A 15,558-nucleotide genomic window follows, 5' to 3' on the forward strand; every position below is an offset into this window, starting at 1 on the left:
ATACAGTTTTAATTCCTATGGAATTTATTTTATATGTGTAATATATGTGTTCCCCAAAAGGTTTGTTGATGGGAAATTCTTGTTTTCCTTCCATCTGGCCATTACACAAGAAGTCAGCCATTCTCTGACAGCTGAGCTATGGAGATGGTTACTTGATAAGGGAAGAAAGAGAAGTAATTGTATTTGTAATGCTGTATGAGTAACATGGGAAGTGAATGTTTTAAATAATCATTCATTTTAGCTGAAATAAGTGCAATTTAAAGTTTCTGCAAGTCTCCCAATAGTTTTCAGTGATATTTTATGTGACTTGACAGACTATTTGTGGGTCTTTTGTGATTTATAATGTTTGATATTATAGTGGCTCTTTCTTTATGTTAGTTTTTCCATATATATGTATGTATGAAAACTTCCATGGACTATTTATCATCCAATGGTATTTTCTCAGTCTCAAGAGATAAATAATTCAGTTTGGAAGATCATAAATTTATTATCATGAGATCTTTGAATCTCTGGATGTACTCTCTTATTTTCTTCTTTTCTTTTTAATGTTTATTTTTGAGAGAGAGGGAGACAGAGTATGAGCAAGGAGGGGCAGAAAGAGAGGACACAAAATCCCAAGCAGGGTCCAGGCTCTGAACTGTCAGCACAGAGCTCGACATGGGGCTCAAACTCCTGAACCACAAGATCATGACCTGAGCTGAAGTCACATGCTTAACCAACTTTCCACCCAGGTGCCCTATCTGTTATTTTGTTAGTAAATTCCCAGCTAAATGTTTATCATTAAAGTTTAAGGGATTAGTATAATTTTACTTTCTTCCTAGTCCAGTTTTCCTCCATTTGCAAATTCTTATCAATTTGAAAGAATGGTAGTTTTTGGAAGAAAAGTATCTCATTATGACAAATAATTGGCAAGCATCTAAGAAGAAAACACTGATCCATATGGCCTTCATGTTATTAATGGTTTGGTAGTTTGGGTTTACTAGTTGATAAGGATAAATTAATCATGGTAAAAATTAGAATTAAAAATATTCTAATTTATAACTATTTTATAATTATTAAAATAACTCTAACACGAGAAAATGATTGAATAAAATAAAAATAAGCCAATTTCCTATTTACTGTACACTAAGTTCTGATCAGTTGTCTTTCATCTAGAGCAGTAACACTGTAAAATATAGGACATTCAGCTGGCATCAGAAGACCTGGATTCAAGTCCTGACTGCCTTCAACATGTGGGATACTAGGTAGATGAGCCTGCCAAGATCAAACGAGAAAAGGAAATACAGATGGAAATGATCTGATAGCTGTAATCACACACCATGTAAGGGATATATATTAGTTATTAAATGTGACTCAGGCTGTGTTCCAAATAGTTTAATTAACTTTTATTATATGTTTTGTATAATGTTAAATAGTATTAGATAATTGAATCATTACCATCTGCAGGAGTGTTGTGGAATGGTTTTTGACATTATTTAAAATGGAATTTTTTTCTTTAAAAAGCCATGGATTTGGGGCTCCTGAGTGGCTCGGTCGGTTGGGTGTCCGACTTCGGCTCAGGTCATGATCTCACGGTTCGTGGGTTCGAGCCCCGCATCGGGCTCTGTGCTGACAGCTCAGAGCACGGAGCCTGCTTCAGATTCTGTGTCTCCGTCTCTCTCTGACCCTCCCCCGTTCATGCTCTATCTCTCTCTGTCTCAAAAATAAAAAAATAAACGTTAAAAAAAAAAAAATTAAAAAAAAAAAGCCATGGATTTGGGTAACTGTTTTGTGACCTCTTGGATACTTGCTAATTATTACAGTTAATGAACTTGTTTTCTTTTTAAAAAAACAGCAGTTTGATGTTCTAAAAAATGTTACATTCTTTAGAATTACATTAGTTGAGCTTTTTAATGATGCAAGGAAGAGATAAGGGGAATCATTGAGAGTGGACAAAGAAACATAAACTAGGAGACGATACTGTCTCCCTATCTATGTCATCTGTCCCCGTGAGTCCCAGTGCTTATAAATCTGGAAGGTATAGCAAACATTGTGGATAAGTTTGGGCAACAGCTCAGCATCACTGGCGATAAACCAAGTTCAAAATATTCGCCATCTCTTTTGGTCCTCTATTTCCTTCTTTACACCAAACCCCACAGCAGTTCTAATTGGATCAGCCTACACAGCAGGATTGATTACATTAACAACATAAGTTACACATTGCACCAACTTTATTCAGCAACAGTCCTTTTAGAGCTGCTGTCATAAGAATATCCATGGATTGATCCAATTTAGGAATATATCATTCTTTATAACAAGTATTTTATTCTAATATTTTATACTATAACATTTTATAGTAAATTTAGATGTGTATGTGTGACTTTACTTTCCAAGTTTTTTTTTTTTTTCCTGAGAGCCCCATGAAAAACATAATTACAGGATTAATCAACAGTTATTTGCTAAGTGTCTGAGATTCTTCATTGCTGTAAAAGTATCCATCATTTAATATCAAATGAGAAGATAGGATAGAAGAAGATATATTCAGGAAGCCTTCTGTGAATTCCTCTCTTCATTACTGAATGTTTTTCTATTTTTCTCATAGTCATCATCACACCATGGAAATTGACAGCTTCCTTGTCTTTATTCCTTACTAGACTAGTATGAGCTTCATGTAGTCAAAGACTGTGTCTGTTGTACTCACAAATGTCAGGCACTTAAACAACAAATATGCAATAAATTGTTTTTGACTGACTGCTTGAATAAATATGAATAACTAGATGCCTCAGGATGCTAAACTTTTAAATATAGAACTCTAGTCAGATTTAAATCTGACAACATTCTATGGAATTTTCATATCCTTATCTTTTATCTGATATTCAACTAGATACTTAAAGGCCAATATAGCTTTTTAGTAGAATGCCTCCCTACCTTAAAATAAAAGTAATATATAAGATCCTCTAGCAGAAATTTAATTTATAGCAATATTCATATTATTAACACCTAGAATACTCTCTTTGTGTAAATGTTGAAGTATTTGTTTTGAAATATATATATCTATATATGGATTCTTTAGAAACATTTACCACTTATTTGGAAATAACTAATGTTCTAAATAAACTACTTAGAAATGTGTGTTGTGTGAGTAGTAGCTATAAAAAGAAAATCCTGTATTTTTGATGATTAGAATTAGTTAATAGTATCAGTTTGGTGATATACAATGATACAAAGCATTTGACACATATCACCAGTGAATGTCTTCCCAATACTATTTCAAATTAAAATATTCTTGCTTGTAAATGTATAGTGGGAAGTCAAGGACAATTTATAGAAAGGACATTGAGACTACAGATAAGTCACTGCTCTTTGCAGCATCAACAGTTGTATTTGCAACCCATGTGTCTCTTGTCGTTTACCCCGTTTTAAAACAGAATCTCTTGTCAGTCAGTTACATTGATAAATTTTTCAGGTAGCCAATTTCACAGCTCTCTCTGAAGATGTGTTGGAGTTCTGAGTCACTGAGGTTTGGTTTGAATATTACATATTTGCTGTTACATTAATACTTTAAAAATAGTGGGCCATCATACCTAATTTTTTTTTTTTGTTTTCAAATCAAGTCATGTCAAATAATGGTAACAATGCAGCATTGATTTTGTTCTCACTTGTATGCATAGTGATCTTCTATTGCTTAAATGTGAATGTAATATTCTTGCCGTTACATTTACTGGTGTTGAGGGAGGAAAGTTTTGTTTGTTTTTTGTTTTTACATAAATAAATAGGGCTGTTATTGGATGCCATCTTCTCATCATGGTGTTCCAACAAAAAATAACAGTTCACTCATCTTTGGATACGCAGTTTTTCATTTTTGTTAACCACCTTGCCAATTAAAATAGACAATTCTTATACTTAATGAGAAAGTTCTTGTGCTTCTCAAAAGGTGACTTAAACCACAATAATTTAACCCATGCCTGATATAATAGGAAGTTATAATCTTTATTAAGCAATTCTATAAAATTCTACATTCATAATCAAGACCTTTTTATTCACTTTTATAGATCAAAACATAAAGTAATATCCAAGAAAGTCATAATAGTTAAAACAACTATTTATATAGCTCATGATTCTGATTAAGTCAGCAGTGTGGAGTGGACTCAAATGGGTGATCGCCTACTGGTCTCAGCTAGACTCACAACTTCAGTTATACCATTCTGACAAGGAAGGTAGTTAACTGTTCACTGGGGTTGTCAGCAGGGCTGGGCCACATGTCTCCAGCAGACTGGCTTGTGCTCCTTCACATGGCAGCATTATGAGAGCTCCCAGGAGCAGCAAGAAACAGCAAGTCACAATGCACAGGCAATTTTCAGTTTCTGCCTTTTTTTTTTCTAATTTTTAAAAAGTGTTTATTATTTTTTTGAAAGAGAAAGAGAGCAAGTACAAGCAGGAGAGGGGCAGAGAGAGAGGGAGACACAGAATCTGAAGCAGTCTCCAATGTTGTGCTCAGGCTGTGCTTAGGCTGTTAACACAGAGCCTGATGTGGGGCTCAAACCCACAAACCGTGAGATCACGACCTGAGCCTAACTCAGACGCTTAACTAGTGAAGCCATCCAGGTCCCCCAAGTCTCTGCTTGTTTTATATTTGCTATTGTTTCATTGGACACAGCAAAAATCAAAGCTAAGCCAGAGTCACTATGGAAGGGTACTGCTAAAGGGCTTAGACAAAGGGAAGGGAAGAATTTGCAATCTCTTTGGATGGATTTTGGGGAAATTGATCTATATACTCCTATGTAACTGTCTTTTTAAAAGTATTAATTTATTTGTAATTACAACTGGTATCAAACACCAAGTTATTGATAGATTAAACAGCAAATGTTTGTACTGTCTTTTTTTTTTTAAAGTTTATTTATTTATTTTGAGAGAGGGAGAGTGAGAGAGAGAGGAGAGAATGTAAGCAGGGGAGGGGCAGAGAGAGGAGAAGAGAGCGATCCCAAGCAGGCTCCACAGTGACAGCTGGTAGAGCCAGATAGATGCAGGGTTTGAACTCACAAACTCAGATCATGACCTGAGCCAAAATCAAGAGTCAGATGCTTAACCAACTGAGCCTCCCAGGTGCCCCTCCACTTTCGTATGTTGCCAAATCTGGCAATTTTTAGCTTACCCCATTGATATTAAATACTTAATTTTTATAATATATAAACTTATGTATTCTAAACCTTTCATTATCAGTTCACATTTTTTGGTTAATGGATTGAGAACTCATTGGGCATTTTTAGACATTTGGCTAAGATGATATATAACATTCAATATAACATTGAATTATGTGATTCTAAATCTCTCAAGTATTAAAAATATATAAAATCAGCAATAAGTCTTGAATTTTGTTCTAAAAGAGTAAAAACTTACTACACTGACCTTAATAAGTAACTGATGATATATATATATGTATATATTTATATATATATTTTAATATATATATTTTTTATATACATATATATATTTTATATATATATAAAATAGTTCCCTTGTGGGTCTACCTTTATTGACATGATTAATCTGCATTCTAAATATTCTGGACTCCCCTTCCTTAGAATTATTTTCAGAATTCTGAAGCCACATATTTGGAAAACAAAAACAGAACATTTCTTTATCATAGAGCCATAGACTACCAATTTATTTTTCTGTTTTTTTTTCTCTTCCTACTTCACTGAGTTCATTCAATGTTGTCCTTCTGCCCCTGAAGCCAATGGCAAAGGATTCTCAAGAAAAGGCTTTGTGGAGGGGTGCCTGGTGGCTCAGTTGGTTAAGCATCGGACTTTGGCTGAAGTCATGATCTCGCATTTTATAGGTTTGAGCCCTGCATTGGGCTCTGTGCTGAGAGCTCAGAGCCTGCTTCAGATTCTGTGTGTGTGTCTCTCTCTCTGGCCCTTCCCTGCTTGTGCTCACTCTCTCTCTCATAAATAGACAATTTTTTTTTTCTTTTAAAGAAAAGGCCTGGTGGAAATGAACGCTGGAGCTAAACTGAAGCCTAAGAGACTGACAAGCCTAAATGAGTAGGTGATCTTTCTGCCCACTTCATCCATCACATTACTTACCACCATGTTCCAGTGAGAATCTATCAGTGTAGGTAACAAAAACAACCACGATTTAAGCAAAAACAAAGTAAAACAAAAAGGAATTTATTGGAAGATCAAAGAAAGAACTTTAAGAATCTGAGCCCTCCCTAGAACCTCAGGGTTAGAACTGGGCCTCATAATTTCTTTTCCCCCATCTCTGTCTCATCTCTGTTTCTCTTTGCCTGTTAATTTACTCTCTCCTACTGCAGCCAGATTTCTCCACTCAGGCGGGAAGAATGACCAGCAGGAGTCCTTTGTTCATATCATGTCAGCTTGGCAATCACAGAGGAAGGAGGTATTTAGAATGAGGTTTCCTCCATCCATTACTTTTGATTATTCTGGCTCCAGCACTGGAGAAGCTTATTACCATCATTAAATACAAATTATTGGATTTTACTGCATGCCAGGTACTGTTCTGTGAGCTCTCCATGATTAACTAATTTAATTCTCACAGGAACTATTGGAGACAATCATATGAAGTAGATGCAATTCCATATTATGTGCATTTTACAGATGAAAAAATTGAAGAACAAAAAAATTAAGTAACTTACAAAGTCACACAGCTAGAAAGCTGCAGAGCCATGATTCAATATGAGGAAGGCTGCTCCAGAGCGATGCTCTGGTCAGTCTGCCATGGTTCAGATGTTTTGGGAAAATAGTGGTTGAGTTTTCCCTACATTTCTACTGGACCCCTCCCAGGAAATGGCAATTCATGTTCTAAAACAGTTCTATATAATCAACAATGGTTCCTCTTTGAAAAAACTGAATTTGAAATACATTTATAGGTTTTTTTGTTTTGTTTTGTTTTTGGAAACATGCAATTTAGGGCTCTTAGAATTAGAAAACAATTAGCCTCAAGTTTATCTGGATAGCTGGGAATAAAAGGACTAAATATAATTGTGACTGGAGAGTAAATGATCATGTAGAGCAAAGATCTGTCAAAAATTCTTACCCCAGATTCATCCCACCTTCATAATCAAAATTACCCCTAGTTGAGCTTTGTGTAATTTCTTGTTCCTAGTGTGGACATTAGTTATCAATTTTATAAAGAGTATTGATTTTACTGTGATTCTCTGAAGAAGCATCACAAGTATTTTGCACTGCCAGATATAAATAAAATTTTCCTAAGTAGTGAAATGACTTCTAGCAATTTGTAAAGAAAAGTTCCATATTGCAGGGCAAATTCTGAATTATAGGTCTGCAGGACCTGCACTTTTGAAGCATGGTGTTGTGGAGCAAGCTACACCTCCATAAACAAGGAAACTCCTTTCCACCTTTGATTTTTTTGTCTACTGATACATGGCTTCTCCGTTATATTTGAGCTGCAAAGAACCTCCTGAGCTCCTCATTATGAAAACTTCTGTTACCGGTGAAGAGGCTAGAAAGAGGTTGTGTGGGTTAACGATGCTGTCTCTCTCACTTCACTTCTTGGGCTGTTTCATCAAGTCCAGGAACAAGGCATCTTATTTTATTTTATTTAATTTTTTTATCACTGTCCGTAGCAAAAGAGAAAAAGAAAATCCCTTTAGAAACTAGCCATTGCTCTTAAGACACCATCGATAATGATGAAGAAGCAAACTCTAATCTTTCTGAAGTGAATTTTTGGCTGAAGACATTACATGTCTATAACCTCAAGAGACATTATTATCCAACTTTATATAGAGATGGTGTTGGGAAGGCCATATGGGTTCACATTCAGAAGAGAACATTTGTGTGTGTATGTGAACTAAAAAGCCATCTATACAAGTTTGTGCAAATCAGAATTAATACAGGATACCAAAGGACATATTTTTAGGCATGTGTCTAGAGATTTTTCCTGTTTTTCCTCCCCAAATTATTTATTGATCATGTGTCATATGCTGAACCATGACAAAAGATTGACCCTGCCATCAGCAAAATGGACAAAACTAACATTTTTTAAAAAATTATATCTGTGGTCTAGAAATTACCATTTAATCATCTGATGCATTTATTTCCAGAGCAGGGAACTGAATAATGAACTAGGTAGACAAGGTCCCTGGTATCAGGGAAATTATATTCTAATAGAAAAGGAAAAAACCCAGTCAATGAATAAGATAATTTCAAGTAACATTAAGTGCTATGAAGAAAATTTTAGAAGTGTGATATGACAGAGGGGTAAAGAAAGGGACACTTGAAATATATAAGGGCATTTTGGAGACGGAAATACTTGCGTTGAATGCTGAATATGAAGAAGGAAATAGCTAAAGTGAATTGGTAAAGGAAGACTATTCCAATGACAGCAAGGCAAAGACTCTGAAATTTATACACACATTATCTCCTTTAATCCTCACTAGTTTTCTGTGAACCATGTAGTACTAGCCTAATTTTATAGACAGAAGAAAACACAGACATACCTTATAAAGGTCGCTGACTCAGTAAACATGACGTCATGACATGAGCTCAGGATTATCTGTTCTTTCTGCTACACAGGCTGCTTCATTGGGACTAAAGCACAGATTAAACATATGTAACAGAAAGGAATTCCAAAGGAAAAAAAAAGATTCCTGTTATAAACACTGGGTTAAAAATGTCCTAGGTGAGGGGCGCCTGGGTGGCTCAGTTGATTGAGCGCCCAACTTCGGCTCAGGTCATGATCTCCCGGTTTGTGAGTTCCAGCCCCGCGTTGGGCTCTGTGCTGACAGCTCAGAGCCTGGAGCCTGCTTTGGATTCTGTGTCTCCCTCTCTCTCTCTCTGCTCCTCCCCTGTTCACGCTCTGTCTCTGTCTCAAAAATAAATAAAGATTAAAAAAAAAAATCCTAGGTGATCCTGATTCTTCCTTTTCTTTCTGCTAAGAAATACACAGCAAAGACTTACACTTGTCCAATTATTGATTCATGCAGTCAATAGATACTTTTGGGTGTCTACAGTTTGACTACAGCATGTTTTAAGAGTTTGGAATAAAGATGTGATGAATAGTATGAAGTACTTTCCTTCAAGAATTTGAAAGTGTTTTTTTTCATATATTGTTTGAATTTTAGCAGTGTAATTTGTTCTGTCGAAAGTTACACGGAAGGAAATAAATCATTTTATTTATCACTTTATTATATATTATATATTGTATTACTGAGACTGCCTCTGAATTCTGAGAAATGCCAAAGGAAAGACTTGAACATCTTTAATTCAGCCTTGTCTAGGTCTATTGTTTTCAATTAATTCTTTTTCCTTTGTAATTTCTGGCTTATTCTCTTACTGGCTAATGGCTAAATAGGACAATGGTTCAGCAAAAATAACAAAAGCATTTATTCATACTCATTTCCCTTAAATATAAATATGCATTTGTGAAAGGAAATCTATGGTTATTTAAGCCAATGCCTGTATTTAGTGTTTGCATAACTGTTCTCCTACCTGAAGTTTAAACAGTAATCTATCTGCAGATACTAAAGTACTTAATATTGCTCACTGGAATATTGATACACTGCCACATATTACTCTTTAACTTTTTTTAATAGTCTTTACTATCATTATACTATATTTTAATGTATTATTATGTGGCTTTACTAAGAAGTAAAGGAGACAGATCATGTAGGCCTTGTGGTATTGTAACAACTTTGGTTTTTACTCAAAGGAGAAGAGTAATCTTCTCCTATTAGAGAATCTCGAGCATGAATGCCCTGAGCTGATCTATATTTTTAACAGAACAAGTCTGGATGCTATTTTGAGTACAGGCTGAAGGGTGGATGAGTAGAAGCAAGGACATGAGATAGCAGGCAAAGCAATAATCTGGATGCGGTTATTTGATATGTGTTTGGGGTGACAGAATGTGCCAGGGACTGGAATATAGGCATCAAACTGGAATGAACTTGGTTTTTTCATTGCTATATCCCCAGGGCATGATATCATTGCTGGAGAATTATAGCAGACGCTATTTGACTGAAGCTTGTTGACTGAAAGGATAGATGGAAAAACAGACAATCATTTTTATAGCTTCTGTCTTCTCCCCAGCTGTTTATTACTTAGTTTTAAGATCTAAGCTACTTATCCTCTCATTAAAGAAAAAAAAAATAAGTAAAAGAGAAACAAGCAAAGTAGCCAGTTTCTTCTTAAATTTAATTGAATTCAACAAAAAACTTTTGAAGTACTTTTATGTGATGAATCCTTTTGGGATATTAAGGACATCAAATGCCAACAGAATGTTCCAACACAGTGAGATGAGATTATTGCTTAGGGTCAGGGCTATGCCATAGCACCAAAATTTACTTTAAAACTAAAATTGCTACATAGGATTTAATTTCCTCCTCAGAAGGGAATAACCTTTTCGTTGAATCAGACTTCGCTTTTTTTGGGTACTATAAATGGAATCGCAACCTGAACATTACAGAGTGCCTACATAGCAGACTATATTAGAAAAGTTTGGGGAACAAAGGGCACCCAAGTGCATTTAGTTTGCAACATTTTCTGTAGGGAAGTGGAGAAATGAGACACATACTCACACACTTGTTTAGATACAAAGAAACACTGGATAGATACAGAAGTAACTAACGCCTGGTTGTCTATAGGGTGCAGGAGATAGAGTAAACTTTTTAATAGTTTTTTTAAATATCATTTTGATAATTGATCATGAGAATTATTACGTAGTCAATGAGTAAATAAATAAATAAAACCAATCTTTTATTTTTATTTATTTGTTTAATTCTTGTATAATTAACACAGTGTTACATTAGTTTCAGGTGTACAATATAGTTCAACAATTCTATACATTATTCAGTGCTCATTGCAATAAGTGTACTCAATCCCCTTCACTTACTTTTATCCTTTCCTCCTACCCACCTACCCTCTGGTTACCACCAGTTTGTTCTCTACAGTTAAGAGTCTGGTTTTTTGTTTGTTTCTTTTTTTTCTTTGGTTCTTAAATTATACATATAAGTGAAATCATATGGTGTTTGTCTTTCTCTGACTGACTTATTTCACTTAACATTATACTCTCTTGATCCATCCATGTTTTTGCAAATGGCGAGATTTCATTTTTTTTTATAGCTGAGTAATATTCCATTTATCTTTATTTCTTTATCCATTCATCTATCGATGGACACTTGGGTTGTTTCCACAATTTAGCTATTGTAAATAATGCTGCATTAAACATAAGGTGCATATATCTTTTTGAATTAGTGTTTTGGTATTCTTTGAGTATATGCCCCATAGAGGAATTACAAGATCATATGGTAATTCTGTTTTTAATTTTTTGAGGAACCTCCACATTCTTTTTCATAGTGGCTGCACAAGTTTGTGTTCCCACCAAGAGTGCATGAGGGTTCTTATTTTCCACAATCTTGTGGGGTTTTTTTTAATTTTAGCCATTATAACAGGTGTGAGGTAACATTGTGTTTTGATTTGCATTTCTCTGATGATTAGTGATGTTGAACATTTTTTCTGTCTGCTTTAGAGAAATGTCTATTTATGTCTTCTGTCCATTTTTAATTAGATTATTTGTTTTTGCTGTTGAGTTGTATAAATTCTTTATATATTTTGGATATTAACCCCTTTTTGGATACATCATTTGGAAATATCCTCTCCCATTCAGTAGGTTGTCTTTTTATTTTGTTGAGTTTCCTTCCTTGTGCAGAGGCTTTTTATTTTGATGTAGTCCTAGTAATTATTTTTGCTTTGTTTCCCTTGACTCATGAGACATATCTAGAAAAATGTTGCTACAGCTGATGTCAAAGTAATTACTGCCTGTGCTTTCTTCTAGGATTTTTATGGTCCTTGATTCATTTTGAGTTTATTTTTGTGTATGGTATAAGAAAGTGGTCCAGTCTCATTCTTTTGCATGTGGCTGTCCAGTTTTCCCAGCACCATTTGTTGAAGAGACTGACTTTTCCCCATTGCATGTTTTTACCTCCTTTGTCAAAGACTAATTGACCATGTGATTATGGGTTTATTTCTGGGCTCTCTAGTCTGTTCTATTGATCTATGTGTCTATTTTTGTGCCAGTACCCTCCTATTTTCATTACTACAACTTTGTAGTGTATCTTGAAATCTGAGATTGTGATACCTCCAGTTCTTTTCTTTTCTTTCTTTTTTTTCCCAAGATTGATTTGGCTATTTGGAGTCCTTTATGGCTCCATACAAATGTTAGGATTATTTATTCCAGTTCTGTGTGAAAAATACTGTTGGTATTTTGATATAGATTGCATTAAATCTGTAAATTGCTTTGCGTGGTTTCAACGTTTTAGCAATATTTGTTCTTCCAGTTATGAGCAAGGAATATCTTTCCATTTGTTTGTGTTTCATCAATTTCTTTCATCAATGTTTTATAGTTTTCAGTGCATAGATCTTTTACCTCTTTGGTTAAATTTATTCCTAGGTACTTTATTATTTTGATACAATTGTAAATGGAATGGTTTCCTTAATTTCTCTAGTAGTAGTTTTTTATAGAGTCTTGAGGGTTTTCTACATATACTATTATGTCATCTGCAAATAGTGAAAGTTTTACTTCTTCTTTACCAATATGGGTGCCTTTTATTTATTTTTCTTGTCTGATTGCTGTGGCTAGGGCTTCCATTACTGTGTTGAATAGAAGTGGTGAAAGTGGATATCCTTGTCTTATTCCTGATCTTAGGAGAAAAGCTCTCAGTTTTTCATCTTTGAGTATGATATTAGCTGTGGGTTTTTCATCTATAGCCTTTATTATGTTGAGACATGTTACCTCTAAACCTTTGCTGTCATTATGAATGGATGTTGTACTTAGTCAAATGCTTTTCCTGCATTTATTGAAATAATTATATGGGGGCACCTGGGTGGCTCAGTTGGTTAGCATATGTTCTTAATCTCAGCTCAGGTCTTGATCTCAGGGTCATGAGTTTAAGCCCCACATTGGGTTCCACACTGGGCATGAAGCCTACTTTAAAAAAAGAGAAAAAGAAAGAAAGAAAGAAAGAAAGAAAGAAAGAAAGAAAGAAAGAAAAGAATCATATGGTTTTTATCCTCTCTCTTGTTGATGTGATTGATCATGTTGATGGGTTTACCAGTATTGAAACACCCTTGCATCCTGGGAATAAATCCCACTTGATATTGGTGAACTATTTTTTTAATGTATTGTTGTATTTGGCTTGATAATATTTTTTTGAGGATTTTTTCATCTATTTCATCAAAGGTGTTGGCCTGTGGTTCTCTTTTTTGTGGTAACTTTATCTGGTTTGGGCAGCAGGCTCATTCTGGCCTCATAGAATACATTTGGAAGCCTTCCTTCCTGTTCTATTTTTGGAATGGTTTAAGAAGAATAGGTATTAACTCTTCTTTTAATGTTTGGTAGAATTCACCTGTGAAGCTATCAAGTCTTGAATTTTTGTTTGTTAGGAGCTTTGTGATTACTGATTCAATTCATTGCTGGTTATTGGTCTGTTTAAATTGTCTATTTCTTCCTGATTCAATTTTGGGTGTTATGTTTCGAGGAATTTATCTATTTCTTCTAGGTTGTTTAGTTTGCTGGCATATAAATTTTTATAATATTTTTTTTACAATCCTTTGTCTTTTTGTGGTGTCAGTTAATATTTCTCCTCTTTCATTTCTGATTTTGTTTGAGTCCTCTCCCTTTGATTGATTGGTTGATTGACTGATGAGTAAGGCTAAAGGTTTATCAGTATTGGTCTTTTCAAAGAACCAGCTCCTGGGTTTATTGACCTATTCTATTGCTTTTTACGTAAAAATTTTTTTTGTTTGAAGTTTATTTATTTTAAGAGAAACAGAGACAGCACAAGTGGAGGGAGGGGTAGAGAGAGAGTGAGAGAGAGAATCCCAACCAGGCTCTACACTGTTAGTGGAGAGCCCAAAATGGGGCTCAAACTCACAAACCATGAGATCATGACATGAGCCAAAACCAAGAGTTGGACTCTTAATTGACTGAGCCACCCAGGTGCTCCTATTGGTTTTTAGTTTCTAATTTGTTTATTTCTGCTTTATTCCTTATTATTTCCTTCCTTCTACTGTTTTTGGGTTTTGCTTGTTCTTTTTTCTTTTTTGTTTGCTGTTTTTTTCTTTTTTCTAGCTCCTTTAGGTGTGAGGTTAGAGTGTTTATTTGAGATTTTTCTTGCTTCTAGGGTAGGCCTGTATTGCTATAAGCTTCCCTCTTAGAACTACTTTTGCTGCATATACCAAAGATTTTGGACCATTGTGTTTTCATTTTCATTTCTCTCCATGTATTTTTTTTTTTACTTCCTTTTGATTTCTTGGTTTATCCATTCATTGTTGAAGTCTCCTACTATTATGGTATTACTATCGATGAGTTTCTTTATGTTTGTGATTAATTGATTTATATATTTGGGTGCTGCCACATTTGGCACATAAATGTTTACAATTGTTAGGTCTTCTTGGTGGATAGACCCCTCGATTATGATATAATGCTCTTCTGCATCTCTTGATACAGTCTTTATTTTAAAGTCTAGATTGTCTGATATAGGTATGGCTATTCCAGCTTTCTATTGTTGACCATTAGCATGATAGATGGTTCTCCATCCACTTATTTTCAATCTGAAGGTGTCTTTAGGTCTAAAGTGGGTCCCTTGTAAACAGCATATAGATGGATCTTGTTTTCTTATCCATTCTGTTAACCTATGTCTTTTGATTGGAGCACTGAGTCCACTGACATTTACAGTGAGTACTGAAAGATATGAATTTATTGCCATTATGATGCTTGTAGAGTTGGAGTTTCTGGTAGTGTACTCTGGTCCTTTCTAATCTTTGTTGCTTTATATATATCTATATCTAGATATCTAGATATATATCTATATCTATAGATATAGATGTATAGATATAGATTTTTTTTTTCATCTTTTCTCCGCTCACAGAGTCCCCCTTAAAATTTCTCGTAGGGCTGGTTTAGTGGTCACAAACTCCTTTAATCTTTGTTTGTCTGGGAAACTTTTTCTCTCTCCCTCTATTTTGAATGACAGTCTTGCTAGATAAAGAGTTTTTGGCTGCATATTTTTCTGATTCAGCACACTGAATATATCCTGCCACTCCTTTCTGGCCTGCCAAGTTTCTGTGGATAGGTCTGCTGCTAACCTGATCTGTCTTCCCTTGTAGGTTAGGGACTTTTTTCCCCTTTTTTCTGTCATGATTCTCTCCTTGCATGAGTATTTTGTGAATTTGACTATGATATGCCTTGTTGATGGTCGGTTTTTGTTGAATCTAATGGGGGTCCTCTGTGCTTCCTGGATTTTGATGTGTGTGTCTTTCCCCAGGTTAGGAAAGTTTTCTGCTATGATTTGCTCACAATAACCCTTCTAGCCCTATTTCTCTCTCTTCCTCCTCTGAGACCCCTATGATTCTGATGTTGTTCCTTTTTAATGAGTGACTGATTTCTCTAATTCTTAAATTGTGCTCTTTTGCCTTAATCTCCCTCTTTTTTTCTGCTTCATTATTCTCCCTAAGTTTGTCCTCTATATCGCCGATTCTCTGTTCTGCCTCATCCATCCTTGCCACCACAGCATCCATCTGTGCTTGCAGCTCAGTTATA

This window comes from Panthera tigris, chromosome B4 (genome assembly GCF_018350195.1).
Source record: "Panthera tigris isolate Pti1 chromosome B4, P.tigris_Pti1_mat1.1, whole genome shotgun sequence".
Classification (NCBI taxonomy): Eukaryota; Metazoa; Chordata; class Mammalia; order Carnivora; family Felidae; genus Panthera; species Panthera tigris.